Source organism: Dipodomys merriami, unplaced genomic scaffold, assembly GCF_024711535.1.
Source record: "Dipodomys merriami isolate MVZ:Mamm:240054 unplaced genomic scaffold, mDipMer1.0.p SCAF_337, whole genome shotgun sequence".
In the NCBI taxonomy this organism is placed as follows: domain Eukaryota; kingdom Metazoa; phylum Chordata; class Mammalia; order Rodentia; family Heteromyidae; genus Dipodomys; species Dipodomys merriami.
Genome location: NW_027204904.1, coordinates 825,936 through 843,807, shown reverse-complemented (window position 1 = coordinate 843,807; position 17,872 = coordinate 825,936). Strand labels below are relative to the sequence as shown.

At 42.0% G+C, this 17,872-nt stretch overlaps 1 pseudogene; it reads left to right on the top strand.

The window, feature by feature from the left end:
• Positions 1 to 2,947: 2,947 nt before the first annotated feature.
• On the top strand, positions 2,948 to 3,870 carry LOC138803192 (transcriptional regulator protein Pur-beta-like; annotated as a pseudogene).
• The last annotated feature ends 14,002 nt before the right edge of the window (positions 3,871 to 17,872 follow it).

Here is a 17,872-nt window from a genome sequence, read left to right as displayed (position 1 = left end):
CTGTTTACATCCTCCTGTTCCTCATTCTGCAGTGCAGCTTTCACCACTCGCTACCAGCTATCTTGCTTGTACCCTGCTTATGCAATCTGTCCCCCAAACTCCCTTCCCACTAATGACAAAATGCTATTTCCTAGTGGAAAGAATGCCCTTCAGCACTTGGTAGGGGTAGGTGAAGTTGCCCACCCCCACTCAAGAGTCTGACCCTGGAGAGCATCTCCATGGCAAACCCACCTGGCATTTACTACACCATATCTTCCCATGACATAAGTGTTCTGCCTGCAGGGCAGGTCTTGATGGCATTGGACTAGAATAATTGCATGTCTGAGGTCCAGAATGCCTGACAGCCTACACCTTGGGCTACCTTTTGCCACTAGTGACAAGCAAGTTTGTCAGGACTTACTTTGTCATTTCTCTGCTTCTGGACTCTGAGCTCCTCCAGGACCAGAGACATTTAAGCTTATAAGACAAAAATGCAATGCCCAGAGGTAGGGACAAACCACATCTCCTCCTTGGGCTGCCAGAAGGAAAGGACCTTCCTCACCTGCACCATGGCCTCCACACCCACTAAGCCAAAAGAGCCAGAGCTGGGTAGCAGCTACCAGGCCATCAGACAGGGCCAAGTCATCCCTCCAGATAACTCAGGGCTCTGTTTAGAGAAGGTCTCTGATCTGTCAGCTCACAACCTAACCACCTCAAGTCCAGCTGTAACCATGGGCAGGATCACAGGTAAGCAGGAAGTCCTCAAGAGGGATTTGGCAGCACTCCCTATGAACTGCCCTCGCCTGTGCCAACACACATCACATGAAAGCCCCCCCCCCAACTCCAGAGGACATTCTTCAGCAATCCTTACCAACTCCCAATGGCTATGCTTTGGCATAGATCAGAATCCACAGATGCACAGTGTGATCCCCTATTGCTAGCGATCTCCAGTATCAGAGCAGCAGAGGACATGGCTGGGTGTAATCCAGAGATAAGTGCAAATGGGGAAGGAGCCTTGCGACCCTAGCCCCATCTCTGTCCTCAGCTGTGGCTTTGTCAGTCCCTACACATCCACATCGACTGAGGCAGTTCCTCCACTAGGTGTCCTCCGTTGTCCCGACAGAGCTGGTCCTGGGCACACATTTGAACAGCAGATTCCTTGAGGTCCACGGCCTGACTAACAGGTCCAAGGAACTGCCAAAAATACTCTGGTTCTACCTGAGAAGCATGGCTTGTGTTCCTTCTGAGAAGGAACAGACAGGGAAGGGTCCCCTGGCATAGTGGTGGGGAAACAGAAGTCATGACTTGGTCCATATCAGTGGACAGAAAGATTAAAAAGGCTCAATGGCAGTGCAAGACTGAGGTACTATTGGTGTCTTTCTCATTGTAAAGCACCTTGATCAAGTGGCTAGGTCCTTTACCTCTGAAAGGAGGTCAGGAAACAGAGCTTGTGTCTATGCTGTCCTCAGAATGCTGGGAATTGAACTCAGACACTTTCACACAGTAGAAACCTGCTTTAACCACTGGTCTACCTCCTCAGTCATTGGCTTTCTTTTGAGACAATCTCACTATGAAGTTAAATCCTGGCCTCCAGCTGCTCTCTACCTGTCTCTTTTACCTAAGTACTAGAATTATAGATGTGGCCCAGCCCATCTACTCTTGTTTTCCCCTTGAGATCTGCTTAGAGCCAGGTCATCTTCTAAGTAAGAATTCATCAAGGCAACTTGGATGCAGAAGCATTTCCCTGTCCATCCATGGCTGGCTCAGTCATCTAAGTCTCTACATGAAAGTCAGGCATACATCCATGCTGTGCATCTCCTGGATCTGCCTAAGATGCCACTCCTGTGAATAAAGCAAGGCCTGGTCATTCCCAGAGAGGAAGAAGCCCCAGAGAGTACACTATTGATCCCCTAGTGAGGACGTGGCTAGTAACACAAGCCCTGAACATGTAGACTTTGCACCAAGACCTCAGGTGAGCTTCTTTTATCCTGAAGTGTGAAGTGGTGGCCTGATTATCTAGCACTTATACCAGTGGGTTGCGAGCCCAGGATGTGGCAGGTAGAAGTGCTCATGTACAGCAACAAAGTCCCATTAGGGACTGGCCTAGCCACCCACTCCTTGGTCTAGCACATATAGGTTTTTTGACAGTGTGACAAAAAGGAAGAGGGAACAGAGCCAGCATTCCAAGAGAGGTTTTCTAGGTCTCTGAGGCTCAGCTGTGCTCTCTGCTGGGCAGTGGCCCTCAGGATGTTGGCATAGATGCATTAGAGTCTCTGGTGTGCATGGTACATGAAACACTTTCAGCTTTTGCTGGCTGCAGAGCAGGCCAACCTGCAAGCAGGCAGCAGGCAGCAGGCACAGCCTGGCACTCAACCAAAGACCCTGATGTAGGCTACCCAAGGTAGAAGGTGAAAGGTAAGAGTGGGTTTTACAGACACACACTGAGTCAGAGATCCTGAGGGAGGAACCCCACCAGCTGTTGCTCCAACCAGCCCTGCAGTGGATGGTGCTCAATTCTGAGACTCAATTTAAAGTCGCATGAGCAGAGTACAAATCCATACATTCCAGCCGTGTGACCTTCAACCAATGCCAGTCCTCGCACTTAAGAATAGTAATTCCTCTCTATAAAATGGGCTTATTCACCACTGGCAGCAAGTGTGGCAGCCTTTCGGTCATCACGGTCAGCAAAGGCAGCCTGGAAGGTGGTCACCCAATGGTGGTGGTGCCCTATGATGACAGGCCACAGTCTCCTTGTCACCATTGGCGAGCACCTGGAAGCCCACTTGGGTACAGTACCCCAGCTCAGTAACAGCCACTGGCCCAGCACACAAGAATTCTCCTTGGGCGATGAGCAGTGGGAGCGCGTGAGAAGCCGGCAGGCAAGACTGGGGGGCCAGGGAGCGCGAGCCGCAGGGCGGAGGGCGGGGGCGCGAGCACAGTGGGCAGCGGCAAGGCAGTAGCCAAGAAGATGGTGGACAGCAACAGCGGCAGCTAGCACGGCGGCGGTGGTGGCGGCAGCGGTGGCGGCAGCGGTGGCGGCCAGCAGGAGAAGCAGGAGCTGGCCTCGAAGCAGATGGACATCCAGAACAAGCGCTTCTACCTGGATGTGAAGCAGAACGCCAAGGGCGGTTTCCTGAAGATCGCAGAGGTGGGCACGGGTGTCTCCAAGAGCCGCCTCACGCTGTCGATTGTGTTGGCGGCCAATTTCCGTGACTCGCTGGGCGACTTCATCGATCACTACGCGCAGCTGGGCCCCAGCAGCCCCGAGCAGCTGGCAGCGGGCGCTGAGGAGGGCGGCAGGCCGGCGCACCTCAAGAGCGAGTTCCTGGTGCGTGAGAACTGCAAGTACTACCTGGATCTCAAGGAGAACCAGCGCGGCCCCTTCCTGCACATCCGCCAGACCATCAACCGCGGCGGCGGCTTTGGCGCAGGCCCAGGGCCTGGCGGCCTCCAGAGCGGGCAGACCATCGTGCTGCCTGCGCAAGGTCTCATCGAATTCCGACACGCTCGCCAAGCTCCTCGATGACTAGGGAGGCGAAGACCACGTGCTGGCCGGAGGCCCAAGAGTAGGTGCCGGTGGCGGGTGGGGGGGGGGGCTGTACGGGGAACTCCCGGAGGGCACCTCTATTACGGTGGACTCCAAACATTTCTTCTTCGATGTGGGCTGCAACAAGTACGGAGTTTTTCTACTGTGTGAGTGAGGTGAAGCCGTCCTACCGCAATGCCATCACCATGCCCTTCAAGGCCTGGGACAAGTTTGGTGGCGCCTTCTGCCGGTATGCGGATGAGATGAAAGAAATCCAGGAGCGGCAGAGGGATAAGCTTTACAAGTGTCATGCTGGGGGGGGGGGTGGTGAGGAGTCCTAAGGCGAGGAGGTGGATGAGGATTGAAATGGCAGCTTTCCCCCCTGGCCTCCCCCACCTTGTTACCCGCGCCCCCCACCCCCCATCCCCCTGGCTAGTTCCCATTCTTGCTCATTCCCCTGTGAGCTAGTGGAGAGGGAGCCCGGGAGGCCACCAAGGGAGAAAAAAAAAAAAAAACAACAAAATTAAAAAAAATAATATAGTTAAGAGAAATAACCATAAGACAACAGTCTTGAACAGTGAGTAAAGCAGTAAAGTTCCAGAAATTGACAGCAACCTGCAGAGGACAACAGCATCTCCTCACCTGCAAGTGTCTCAGCTTCTATTTCCCACCCGAGGTTCCTAAGCTCATCTAGATAATCCTGAAGGGGATAGATTTCAGTCTGGGCCCCTAAACACATCTGACTTACCCAGATCCATCTGTGTATAACAGTTGAATTTGTGTTGTACCTGGGTAAATCTAAAGTATCTCTCCAGGCCGAGCCGCCGTTGCAGTGTCTATCCTTCACCTTTATTCTAATCAGCCTTTTGGATCGAGATCTTCACGGAAATTCTTGAGACAGAGAGACCTTTGCAGTTACCCAGTACTGAGAGTCCAGGTTTATGAAAAGGAATGCAACTTTACACAATCATGGACAAGGCAAAAAAGAATTCAAGAAGCCATCAGTGAATCAAAACAAATTGGATTTTTTTAAATGATTTTGCATGGAACCTGGCCCCATGTCTTTTCTTTGCAGAATTGTTTTCCGGGATGCAAAAATTCAAAAGCCAATGCTTGAACTAGAGAATTCATTACTAAAATAGTTTAAAAGTTGGGCAAAAGGAATTTTTTTTCAAAAAATAAAAGCAGTTTTACATTGGGGGTTGCTGAGGTAGGCACAATACGTCAGGCATAAAGCACAAGGCAAACTCGTTGAGTGGATGGGTTGCTGCTCACTAAAGTTCTTCCCTTGATCTCTAAAGGTGGAGGTCATTACCAAGAAGTGGCATTGGTGTGAATGAGAGCCAGATCCCATGGCTCTAGCATATGAGCAAGTGAATTATGGCTAATTTGTCTGTTACAGCCACTGATTGGCTGCATTTTTAACTGTAAAACGATGATTTTCTGCAAAAGGGAAAGTATGGCTACAAGCCTGAGCTTTAATGGAATATGCATCCTCACAGAGAAGTTGGAAATAACTAAAACTGAAGTCTTAATTCACCTTCAGTTTAATCTGTGGATTTGTTCAAATAGTAAAGATCCTCAGGTTCAGAATTACAGCATCATTTATTCTTTAAAACAAATTTTTAAGAAATTGATCCATCTTATTAGTACCTCACAATCAAAGTTGGCAAATGATGGATGAATGATTAAAGCAGTGCACCCGGTGGAAGCTGAAATCCATCTGTGAATGGAATTGATGTGAACGTGAATATGCTGACTATATCCTGGAAGCATTTTTATACCATCTTGAAATTGCAACATACTGGGATTGGCCAGTTTATCCAGCTGTCTTTCAAGAATAAAAGTTGGGGTTTTCATGGATCACCTCTTCTATATTTTAAGTGGATTTTCAGTAGAAATGATTTTTATTAATCAAGTTAATCCCACCCCATCAAAAGGTATTTCTAGAAATGTCACAGGCCTAGGAAACTTTGAATTGAATGGGAGCTAAGGTTCTTTCCAAAGTTTTCAGGTATTCTTTGTGTGACACCTTCTCAACCAGGAGGCAAGTAACCCCATCTCCACAATCTTAGTATTTTTTAACTGCATGCCTGCCCTTTATTTGAGCTGCCTTTTTAATTTATTGCATATCCTTTTTATTATCTTATTTTGGTATTCAATCTATACAATCGTTTTCTATTTATTGGGAAATAAGTAATATACAAAACGGTCATTTTCATGTATTTGTGGCTGAGAGGGAGGGAGATACTTATGTATATAAAATTAGGCCTTTTTAAAAAAAACTAGACTATGACTCAGAATAATGTTGATCTTAGGTTCAAAGAAATAGAAGAGTCACAAACATTGGTGCCCTTTTCAGACTATTTCTCTACTCACATCATTCACAGTAGAATTTTTAAACATTTTTATAGCTTTTCTTTTCAAATTTTCTCCTTTGCCAAGAATGTTTACTAAATTGTATGGGAGCAATAGTATTTTTGATGTTTTAATGACATCCGTATACTTGTACTGCATTTTGTACCACAAGGCAGCTGTTTTCAATAATGTCTTGCTGTATTTACCTATGTGTTTTGAGTGTTTTGTTTCTTTGCTGCGGAGAACAAATTCCTAGTTTTAGTAAAGGAGATGAGAAGCTAGCATTAGGCTTGCAGAAACTGTTTAAGTTTCAACTCTGAGCCAGCAATGGAAATTAAGGTTGCAGCTATTAGTTGATCGCTATAACTTTTGCATTTTCAAATCATGTACAATTCCTGTATAGACCAACTTATTTTCTTGCTTCAGTGGTGATTCTGTTGCTCAGCTGCAGTGAGCCCGTTCAATTTTGCAAAGGTGCAGTACCTCTCCTTTTCAAGGGAGTGGTTTATTAATCTTTTATCTTTTCTTTTTATTTGTCTGAATTGCAGTAACTAGCCTTGCCTTTCTATTCTGTAGAAATGACAGGGTCTTCACAATCCTTTACCAGTGGCTACTAAGCTATAATTAGCTGAATAGAAAGAATGTAGAAGTGGTCTGAGGCGTATAGAGTATATGCCAAGAACACTACCATATATGGCATCAGCTTTGGTTACCAGAGAAATTTTCTTAGTCATAAGACCATATAACAGTTATATATCATATGTAAGTCTTTAGATATCAATTTGAGAATCCTCCAAAAAAAGGAACAAAGAATGCATAAGCTATGTGTTGGCAAAAGTAATTTATATTAAAATTTTGACCTGCCTGTGTAAGATTAAGTGGTGAATGTCCTAGTGGTGTGTTTTTTGGTCTTAAACCAATCTCTGAGGTTTATTTTTCCTGCAGGGGTGTTTCCTCGCCTCTCTTCCACTGTAGGAAGATTGCAGAAGGATGTGGATTAATTGTAGCATTTCACTGATCCTCATTCCTGTGACTAGGGACAATAGAAATCTGCAGAGCATGGAGATTCATTCATTAACACTAGCTTATTAAAGGAAATAGTCTTTGTTCCAGTTAGATAATGGCATTATACAAACTCTGGGAAGCAACTAACTTTTTTGTTTTGTTTTTAGCTGCTTACTACAAACGCTTTAGAAGTTGTTTTTAAAATTTGGCAAACATCCCAGCTAATGAAAATAGTTACATTCCTTAGAAATAGGGAACTAAAACTCCTTTTCAAAAAATTGAGTTTTATTTCAAACTAGCTACAGAGATAAGCCTTTTTTTTTTTCAAACAGTCAAAAGAGTCGGTCTCTGTGAAGAGATGTAACTCTAGGTTTCTATTGTCCCTTCTCATCATTTCAGCAAGTGAAATGGCAAATCTGGTGAGCAGATCTTTCAGGGCATATGCTGCACCAAACAAAATGTCAGTCTGTATAGCACCAAAAATCAATCTGAAAAGTAAACCCAAAACCCCCAAATACCCTATGGAACTAATTAACGTGAATGCTTTTAAAACAAATTTAAAATGAATAAATCTGTCAAAGTGAAAAAAAAAGAAAAGAAAATTTCAGCTTATGCCAAGGTGACCTAGGGTTTCTCCTATTCCATCCTTAATGTTTTCAGAGTCTAGCACTGCATTCTAACACAACTTAGGGAACCCATTATATTCGTTCAAAGTAACTGCTAAAAACAGGGCCAGCTGTCTAACACTTGTCAAACAGTGCAAGTAAATGAGTTTAATATATGTACACAGTGCATGTGTACATACCTAGAGTCCTACAACAAGAAAGATATTCTGATACTTATGTGGTACATATGCTGCCTCTTTCTACTATTTCGTCTTTCTAGAGTAATACCATATGCACAGCAATGGGTGCAAGATGAACTCACCACCTTCTAGAAGATGTGTGGACTGATCATAGAAACAAAAACATGTATATTTTCTCTTGATGTACATATTATGAAAATATATGCATGCTCATATGTGTCTAAAGGTTGAGTATATTTTGTAGCTATATGACTCCGTATGTTACATAAGCACTGAGAAATGTAAGGAAGGACTGACTAAAGGTTACCTCAGAAAAATTACTGAGACAGGCCTCTGGACTCATTATTTTTTCTGATTAATTGGAGATAGAATCTTACAGACTTTTCTACTTTATGGAGCTTCAAACTACAATCTCCCATGTCTCAGACTCCTAAGTAGCTAGAGTTACAGGCATGCCAGATTGGAGATGTAGCTTTAGTGGGGAAGCATCATCCTTGAGAGTAAAAGCTAATGAAGTGAATAAGGGCTTGAATTCAAGCACTGGTATGGGGTATATGAGCTCACACATGCATACAAACACACATTAACAAGAATGAAACTCTGGTGTCCCAGCTATATCTGTATACTTTAAATCACCTGTAGATTGTGGCTTAATAATCTAATAATACAAAAATTAATCCTCAAGCTCTCTCCTCTTTATCACATTAGGTGTCTTAATTACCTTATTAGGGTTTTTTTCCTTTTCTTTTTTTCTTTGTGTGTGTGTGTGTGTGTGTGTGTGTGTGTGTGTGTGTGTGTCTGTGTCTGTGTCTGTGTGTGTCTGTGTCTGTGTGTGTCTGTGTCTGTGTGTGTCTGTGTGTGTGTGTATGTGTGTTATACACACACTCTGGTGTACATATAACAATACTTAGACTTGAACACTGTGAATTGGCAAGATGCTTTTGCTTCTTCTCTCAAGGCTGTTGATCTACCCCTTGAAGTACAGAACCACTTCCATCTCTTTTCGGGAGAGAAGTGTCCCATTCATTTTCTAGGCCAAGCAGGGCTCAATCAGAGGTCTTTATATCTCACCCTCATGAGTATATTTGTTCTTATGTGCTAAACTCATCAGGCAATAGTCTTAGTTAAAATTAAAAACAAATCTGGGACAGTACTTAGGCCTTGATTAATGCCCTAGGACCAGCACAAAAAATAAATGCAGTTTCTTGTGATAATTAGACTTCACTTATTGCTATTTCTAGGATTATCATCTATGTCAAGGGTCTCTGGAATGTGACTTCCTCCATAGGTAAGGGATCATTCTAAATCAATCAGTCAAAAGTAACCATAAATCCTCCATATATTACCTTTGTAATGTCAATTACATTTGTTAAGATTTAATTAATGCTATGACATTTTTAGACCTCAAACATCACTAAGGACTTTTTTTAGAAAATATATTTCTATCTCTATTAGTATTCTACCCACTGTGACACTGAAGAAGTGAAATCATACACTACCCAACTTAAAGGCCTACACCAAGAAACAATTAGGTGGCAGACATTGATACAGGCAAGTTGTACCCTGCATATTCTCCTAAGTCAATTAATACTAAAAACATGGACATAGGCCAGCCTGTGTTGTAGTTGAATATCTTGTCTCAAGAACAAAAAGTGAGGCCTGAGAACGTGGCTTGGTGGGAGATTGCTTGCCTAGCAGCCATGAAGCCCTGAGTTTGATTCCTCAGTAAGATATAAACAGAAAAAGCTAGAAGTACATTGTGGCTCAAGTGGAAGAGTGCTAGCCTTAAGTAAACGAAGCTCAGGAAAATGACCAGACCCTGAGTTCAGTCCCCAAGACTGGTTAAAAATAGGTGAATACAGGAAGCAGGGAGAAGAGGTGCAGAGCTATTTATCGGAGCCTACATTTTCCCAGCCTTCATGACCTTTCATCTTGTGATTTGTTTTCATTCTATTCAGTGGTCAACAAACTAGTTTCCACTGAGTCTCTGAATCTTGTGTTATTGAATGTTAGGAATCTTAATTTTGGTATTGGGGATTTTGCTAAATGGAAGAGCACTTGCCTGACAACTGCCAGGCCCTGAATTTGTTCTCAGGTCTGAAAATAAAAATTCTTTAATCTTATTTAATTTGTGACTTACTTCACAGAAGAAATAAATGAATTCACTCATTCATAGAATCACAAATTGATACATTTTCTGGGCTCATTTGAGAAAATTTACCATGAAAAAGCATAACATAAGTTACACACTTATGGTTCACACTTGTAATCCACGCCACTCAGGAGGCTGACATTGGAGGATTATGGTTTGACGCCAGATGGTGCAAAAAACTCCATGAGTCTCTTATCTCAACCAGTAAAAAGCAACTGGCAAAAAAAAAGAAACCGTAGCTGTGACTCAAGCCGTAGAATGCTAGCCAAAAGGTCCAAAGCTACAGGGCAGCACCCAGTCACTTAGTTCATGTCCCAGAAGAACTGGCAGGAAAAAAAAAGAACTCAAATTCAAAACCGCTTTATTAGGTTCAAAATAGTTCATAATCATTGAGGAAAATTTGCCATTTTGAGCCAAAAAAACAATCATTTTTCTACTAATGACACAGAATAAAACATTTTACTTCTTAATTAGTGTTAAATCATGTAGGATTTCACTGTGTGGAAAGGTATCTTTTCTAATGATAGCAGAAAATTTCAGCATCACTTCATGTATTATATCCCAGGACTGTAAAACATATAAAGTTAGATTTGGGAGTGACGGAAAGATGGTGGAGGAGAAGCTGGAGGCAAAAGAAGCTCTCACATAGAAAACAGTTTTAGAGTTCCAGTGAACAGTCCTAAGCCAGAGAATCATACCAAGTGTGCCATCAGAGGACAGAGAGTTAGGCCAGAGAGGGAAAATCCAGGCAAGGAGACAGATCGGAGCTCTTGAAAGCAGCTGCCACTGCAGCAGCAGCGGAGGCAGCGGCGGCAGTGGCAGTACCTCCATACATGAAACAGAAAGAGGCTGGGACGAAAGAGCCAGATGCGGCAGGCGAGCGGATTTTACTCAACACCAGCAAGAACCGACAAGGAGCAGACATGTTCATGCTGCAGTTCGCAGACCAGAGACAACCCAGGAACCAAGACTCGGCTTGAGTAGAAGCCTAACATCCTCACTCCTTCTGAGGGAGCAGAAGAGGGAAGGCAACCCCCCCCCTCATCTTGGATACTGATAAAGCTCAGCAGAGCTGCTAGCTCCAACTCAGGCCTTGGAATAAAACTAGCGTCATTTAGCAGGTCACAAGAACTTAATGGCGGTGTGACCTGCCAGACTCAGCTCCACCCAGGGAAAAGTCACTCAGTTCAGGCACCAGCCCTAGTAGTGGCTTTCTTCACTGGGTAATAAGAGCCAGAGGCTGCCCCTCCCTTTAGCAGCCTCGACATCAGTAAAAAGAAACCCCGAGAGTGGCTCCAGGCTGGGCTCTGTGAGTTTCTCACAAACTAGCCCCCAGGAAAAGCTACTGTTTGCTGAAAGGCCTCAACTCAACCCAGAACCTAGCCTCATCAGAGCATCTCCAAATTTGAGGAAAAAGCCATCTTCCTCTTTTGTGATAATCAAAGCAGATCTCCCTACCATTTAACTAACCTGGGAGGAGGATCGCAAAATCCTGGGTAAAGCAGAGCATTTTTCTGCCTGTCCAAATAAACTGACTTAAGAAACCAACCAAGCCACAGGACCACAAGCAGACCAGAGATTCCAACCAGAGGCTGATTACAGACACAAGGGAGATACAGGATTTTTCCCAACCCTTCCAAAAAAATCAAATAACTTTTCTTTTCCTCTTCTTTTTTTTAAATACTTTACAAAATTTTTTTTCTTTTCTAAAACTTTTTAATTTTTAATTTTTAACTCTTTATGAAAAAAATTTTTTCTAGTAATTTTTCCCCCTTATAATCTTTATTTTTGGGATACATGCGTGTGTGCGTTTTTCTTTCTTTTCTTTTTTTTTTTTTAATTCTTTTTGTTTTTTGCTTAGCTTCATTGAACTTCTGATCTTTTTTTTCTTTCGTCCTCATCCTTCTCACCTTTTCCTCTCTTTTGTTCTTCTTTATGGGACTTAATTGTTGTTCTGCACATCCTCAGATAAACCCGTAATTGATTATTAGAAGCTATCTATCCCTCATTGTGTACACACTTAATCCACAAATTTATTACTCAATTCAAAACTTCTGAGACTTAAATTCCTTAAAAGCAGTACTACCTCTTTATACCTATATAATATTTTAAGTATTTTTTAAGATATCACATCTCCTTTATATCCCTCCCCTGCTCTCATTATATTCACATTCTTTGAATAATTTGTTCTCGATTCTGCATATTATTCATTTTTATTTTTCTATTTTTTCTGGTCTTTTTTATTCTTTCTCTTTCTTCTTGTTTTCTCTCTCTCTACTTTCATCCTATCCAATCAATTTCCAGCTTTGAGACTAGGACTTAGTTAAGGTAACTCTCCCTATAGCTTCCCACATCACTCTATTCCTATTTTGTAACAACATCTCTCCCTAGCCCTAATAATTTCTGGTTTACCAAATTCTTCTTTGCGGTTCATAGCCCATTAATATATAGTTGTTTGATGTTGAATAGAGGTATCTGTTGAACTAGATTGTATCTGCAGACTATTGACTGTGCAAATTCAGACTTTGGTTGATGCTTGCAGTAAGTTACTGTTCTAGCACAAAACTGGTGTTACTTTCATCCCAAATGGGCAGAGTAAGCCGGAAAACCACAAGAAAAATGGCAAGTTCGGGTATTTCCACATCCACTCATGATAATCAGGGGACAGAACAGATAATGAATAATCCAGAGGAGAGTTCCCAAATAGCTCTACAAAAACTGCTGGCAAACATGATAAATGAAAAGATTGAGAACATACAAAGAACTCTGTATGAGCATGATAGGGAGAGAGAGGAGGCAAACAAAAGGTCAATGCAAGAAAAGATTGAAAACCTAAAAAAGGCTCTGTATGAGTGTGATAGGGAGAGAGAGGAGGCAAACTATAGGTCAATGCAGAAAAAGATTGAAAACCTACAAAGGACTCTATGAGTGTGAGAGGGAGAGAGAGGAGGCAATCCAAAGGTTTATACAGGAATATCATGAGAGTGAGGAAGCTACTCAAAAACTGATACAGGATTTGCATGAGCAGCTTGAGAATACTTAAAGAGAAAGGCAGGAATGGCATGAACAGGCTGAGAACACTCAAAGAGAACTACAAGAATGGCATGAACGGGAGGAAGCTAACCAAAGAGTAAAACAGGAGTTGAGAGACCAGGATGAGAATACACAAAGATCACTAAAGGCATTCATGGGATCCATTAAGAAAGAGCTGAAGGAAATTAGGGAGACCACAAAGTGAATGCTGAATGGAACCCAACAGAAGGAATGGGATTCCAAGGAAACCATAACCAATCAACTAAGTGATTTGAGAACAAATACTGAACACCAAATTAAGGAAGTAAAGAAGTTCATACAAGATCTAAAACAAACTTCAACAAAGAATTTGAAGCGATAAAAGCTGACCAACTAGAAGGAAAAGAAATAAAAAACAAAGTAGAAAGTCTTGACAGCAGGTTAGACCATGCAGAAGATCAAATCTCGGGGATTGAAGATAGCCTAGATATTATAGAGAAAGAACATGCAACCATCCAAGACAAGTCCAAGAAATATGATAGATCTATCCAACACTTGGAAGACACCATCAGAAAGCCTAATATAAGGATAATGGGTGTAGAGGAGCATGTAGAAACAGAAGTTAATGGTCTAGGGAATTTGTTTAACAGGATCCTAGCAGAGAACTTCCCAAACATACAAAAAGATAGGCCTATTCAGATACAAGAAGCATTTAGAACCCCAAATAGACCAGACCACAATAGGACATCCCACCGTCACATTATAATCCACACAGGATCAACTCAGACCAAGGAAAAGATCCTTAAATCTGTCAGGGAGAAAAGGTTAATCACCTACAAAGGGAAACCAATTAGAATCACCTCAGAATTCTCAGCAGAGACAATCAAAGCAAGAAGAGCCTGGAATGACGTATGCCATGCCCTAAAAACAAACAACTATCAACCAAGAATACTGTAACCAGCTAAACTCTCCTTCATAACTGAAGGCCAAATAAAAACCTTCCATACTACAGAAAAATTGAAACAATACATCTCCACCAAACCAGCCCTACAAAATATTCTTAAAGAAGTCCTACACATAGAAAACCAACAAAACCACAATAAAGGCCAAGAAACCGCACCCAAAATGAGAAGCCAATAACCATAGGAAGAACCCAGTTTTTGCAGCCCCCAAGAAGGTGGATAACATGGCAGGAACTCCCAAATACCTCTCAGTCCTATCTCTTAACGTTAACGGACTGAACTCTCCAATTAAGCGACATAGAATGTCTAGTTGGATAAAAAACAAGACCCTTCTATCTGCTGCCTGCAGGAGTCACATCTTGCCCGTAAAAACAAACACATTTTCAAGGTTAAAAGCTGGAACAAATCTACCAAGCAAACGGCTCTCATAAACAGACGGGAGTTGCAATCCTAATCAGATAAAATAGACTTCAAATTAAAACTCGTGAGAAGAGATAAAGAAGGTCGCTACATACTAATTAAAGGATCTCTCCTTCAGGAGGATATTACAATTCTAAATATCTATTCGCCAAACAATGGAGCACCCAAATTTATCAAAGAAACACTACTTTCCCTCAAATCCCATATAGATCCAAAGATATTAATTGTTGGGGATTTTAACACACCATTCACCCCACTAGATAGATCAACTCGGCAAAAACTCAACAGAGAGACCGCAGATCAAAACAGCTGCAGAGATGAACTAGACTTAACAGACATCTACCGAATATTTCACCCAGCAGAATCAGAATACACGTTTTTCTCAGCAGCACATGGAACATTTTCTAAAATAGACCACATTTTAGGCCACAAAGCAAACTTGTCTAAATTCAGAAACATTGAAGTTATACCTTGCATTCTTTCTGACCACAAGGGAATAAAATTAGAACTCAAAACCAAAAGCCAACAAAGAAAGTCCGGTATCATATGGAGGCTGGACAACACAATGCTGAATCATGAGTGGGTCATGGAAGAGATTAGAAAGGAAATTCAAATGTCCATGCTATTCAACAAAAGTGAACACACAAATTACCAGCTCCTCTGGGACACAGCAAAGGCAGTACTCAGAGGCAAGTTTATAGCTCTGAGCTCCTACATCAACAAATTGGAGAGATATGAATCCAAAAATTTAATGAGACATCTGAACCTCCTTGAAAAAGAGCAGCAACATAAACCACAATCCAGTAGATGGAAAGAAATAATTAAAATTAAATCACAAATAAATGCATTAGAATCCAAAAAAACTAGAGAAAGAATCAACAAAAAAAAGAGTTGGTTCTTCGAAAAACTCAACAAAATTGACAGACCCTTAGCAAATCTTATCAGTAAAAGAAGAGAACACACTCAGAGATGAGATTGGAAACATCACCACGGAAACAACCAAGACTCAGAACATTATGAGGGAATACATCTCAAAACTTTATGCTAATAAGTTTGAGAACTTAACAGAAATGGACCTTTTCCTAGCAAATATTGACATGCCAAAACTAAACCAAGATGAGTTAAACCATCTTAACAGGCCCATATCAAGCACTGAAATAGAAACAGCATTAAGAGACCTCCCAACTAAGAAAAGTCCAGGACCAGATGGTTTTACAGCGGAATTTTACAAGGCCTTCAAAGCAGAGCTTACACCAATACTCCTCCAACTCTTCAATGAAATTGAAATAGAAAGCTCACTACCGAACACATTCTATGAAGCCATCATATTCCTCATCCCAAAACCAGGCAGGGACTCATCAAAGAAAGAGAACTATAGACCCATTTCTTTGATGAATATTGATGCAAAACTTCTCAACAAAATTTTGGCCAATCGACTTCAACAATTCATCCAAAAAATCATACACCACGATCAAACAGGATTCATTTCAGGGATGCAAAGTTGGTTCAATATACGCAAATCAATTAATATTATTCAGCACATCAACAGCAGCAAGAATAAGAACCACATGGGTATCTCAATAGATGCAGAAAAAGCATTCGACAAGATCCAAAACTCCTTTATGATGAAGGTTTTGGAAAAATTAGGAATCCATGGAACATTACTCAATACAGTAATGGCTGTATCTGACAAACCTACAGCCAGCATTATACTTAATGGTGAAAAACTAAAGTCATTTCCTCTGAACTCAGGAACAAGACAAGGATGTCCACTCTCTCCACTTCACTTCAATCTAGTATTAGAATGCCTAGCTACAGCAATAAGACAAGATGCAGACATAAAGGGGATCCAAATAGGGAAAGAAGAAATAAATCACTCCCTCATTGCAGATTACATGATCTTTTATTTAAAGAATCGCATAGAATCCACTCCCCAATTATTCAAGCTGATTCAAAACTTTGGCAAAGTAGCAGAGTATAAAATTCACCCCCCAAAATCAATAAATTGTCTGTATGCCAACAATGAGAAAAGTGTTGCCGAAACTAGGAAAGTAACTCCATCTTAAATACCCCTCAAAAAATAAAATACCTTTGAATTAACTTAACCAAAAAAGTGAAGGACCTCTATGATGAACACTTTAAATTCATGAAAAGGGAAATCAAAAGAGAACTTAGAAAATGGCAAAACTTCCCAAGCTCCTGGATTGTAAAGATTAACATCATGAAAATGGCAATAGTTCCCAAGGCTATCTACAAATTCAACGCAATACCTATAAAAATTCCAACCTCATTCTTCAAGGAAATGGAAGAGGCAATCCAAAAATTCATATGGAACAACAAAAGACCCGAATAGCAAAAACTCTCCTCAACAGAAAGAACACTGCTGGAGGAATATCAATATTAAATTTCAAACTCTACTATAAAGCCATAGTAATCAAAACAGCTTGTTATTGGCATAAGAACATGTAGAGAGCTGCGAGAGGCCGCACCTGGAAGATGGTGCCGGCTTCCGCCCTCTGCCTTCCCGATGGCGAGTGCTCTCTGTGGTAAACAACTCCTTATATGGCTAAGGAAAGAATCTGGCTTGCTTCCTCGCACCTGAACCTATTGGTGGTTCCCACGTGGCGTATCAGGGTTGGCTACCCAGCGGGTACTTAAGGCTGTGGGGAATTCTCCCCGGGGTTGGGGGTCAGAAGATTACTCAAAGATCCTGAATAAACTGTAGAGAGAAGAGTTAGGTGTCGCGTCTTCCTTGCTGGTGGAGGCGGTAGCGACACGTGGTGGCCCGTATGGGGAACTCAGCCATAACCCCAACGAGGACTCAGAACTCTCTGTGGTCAGGGTGGTGCACCGGTAAGTTCCCAGGTAAAAGGGGGAATCCACGACAAGAGCAGGGGTAAGTTCCCAGGTAAAGGGGGAATCCGCGACAAGAGCGGGGGGATTTTTGCTCTTCTCTGTAGATAAAGAGAGAGCAAGAACCCGGGGCTAGTCAGTAGAGTAGCCAAAAGTGAAAGTAAAAGTTTGTTTACCAGCTTGAAATGTTTAAAACATGGGCGCTTCTTCTTCGCACCCAATTTTTTTGGCTCTCAATGAGCTACTGCACTCAAAAAAGTTAAAAATAAAAAAGAGTACTTTAGAGAGATTTTTGAATGAATGTGACATCGTTGCCCCGTGGTTCGCTGTCTCCGGAAGCCTCACGGTGGCCTCTTGGGAGAAACTAGGGAGGGACCTAGATTTTGCCTTTGAACAAGGAATGCTTAAGAGCGGAGTGAGACCAATATGGAAACTGATAAGAGGCTGTCTCAAGGACCAGTGTTGCAGTGAGGGGGTAGAGAATGGTCAGGCCGCCTTAGAAATGCTGCAGGAAGAAAGATCGGAAAGGGCAGACAGCGAAAAGGAGGAGAGCCCATGGTTTCCCTTATTTGCAATATCTAGTATAGGTATGAGTCAAGTGGAAAAGCTGAGATAATGTGATGTTAGGAAAATGAACCCTTAAATATGTATTTTAATGTTTTCGTTTCTTTCATGCATGTGTTTCTAATGCATTTATAAGATTATTTCTTTGTTGCTTTGTATGTCCCTCCCCCACAGTGTAACCCCCGCTTTCACTATATTTGATGTCAGTATAACATGTGGAGAAGATGGGGACAAAC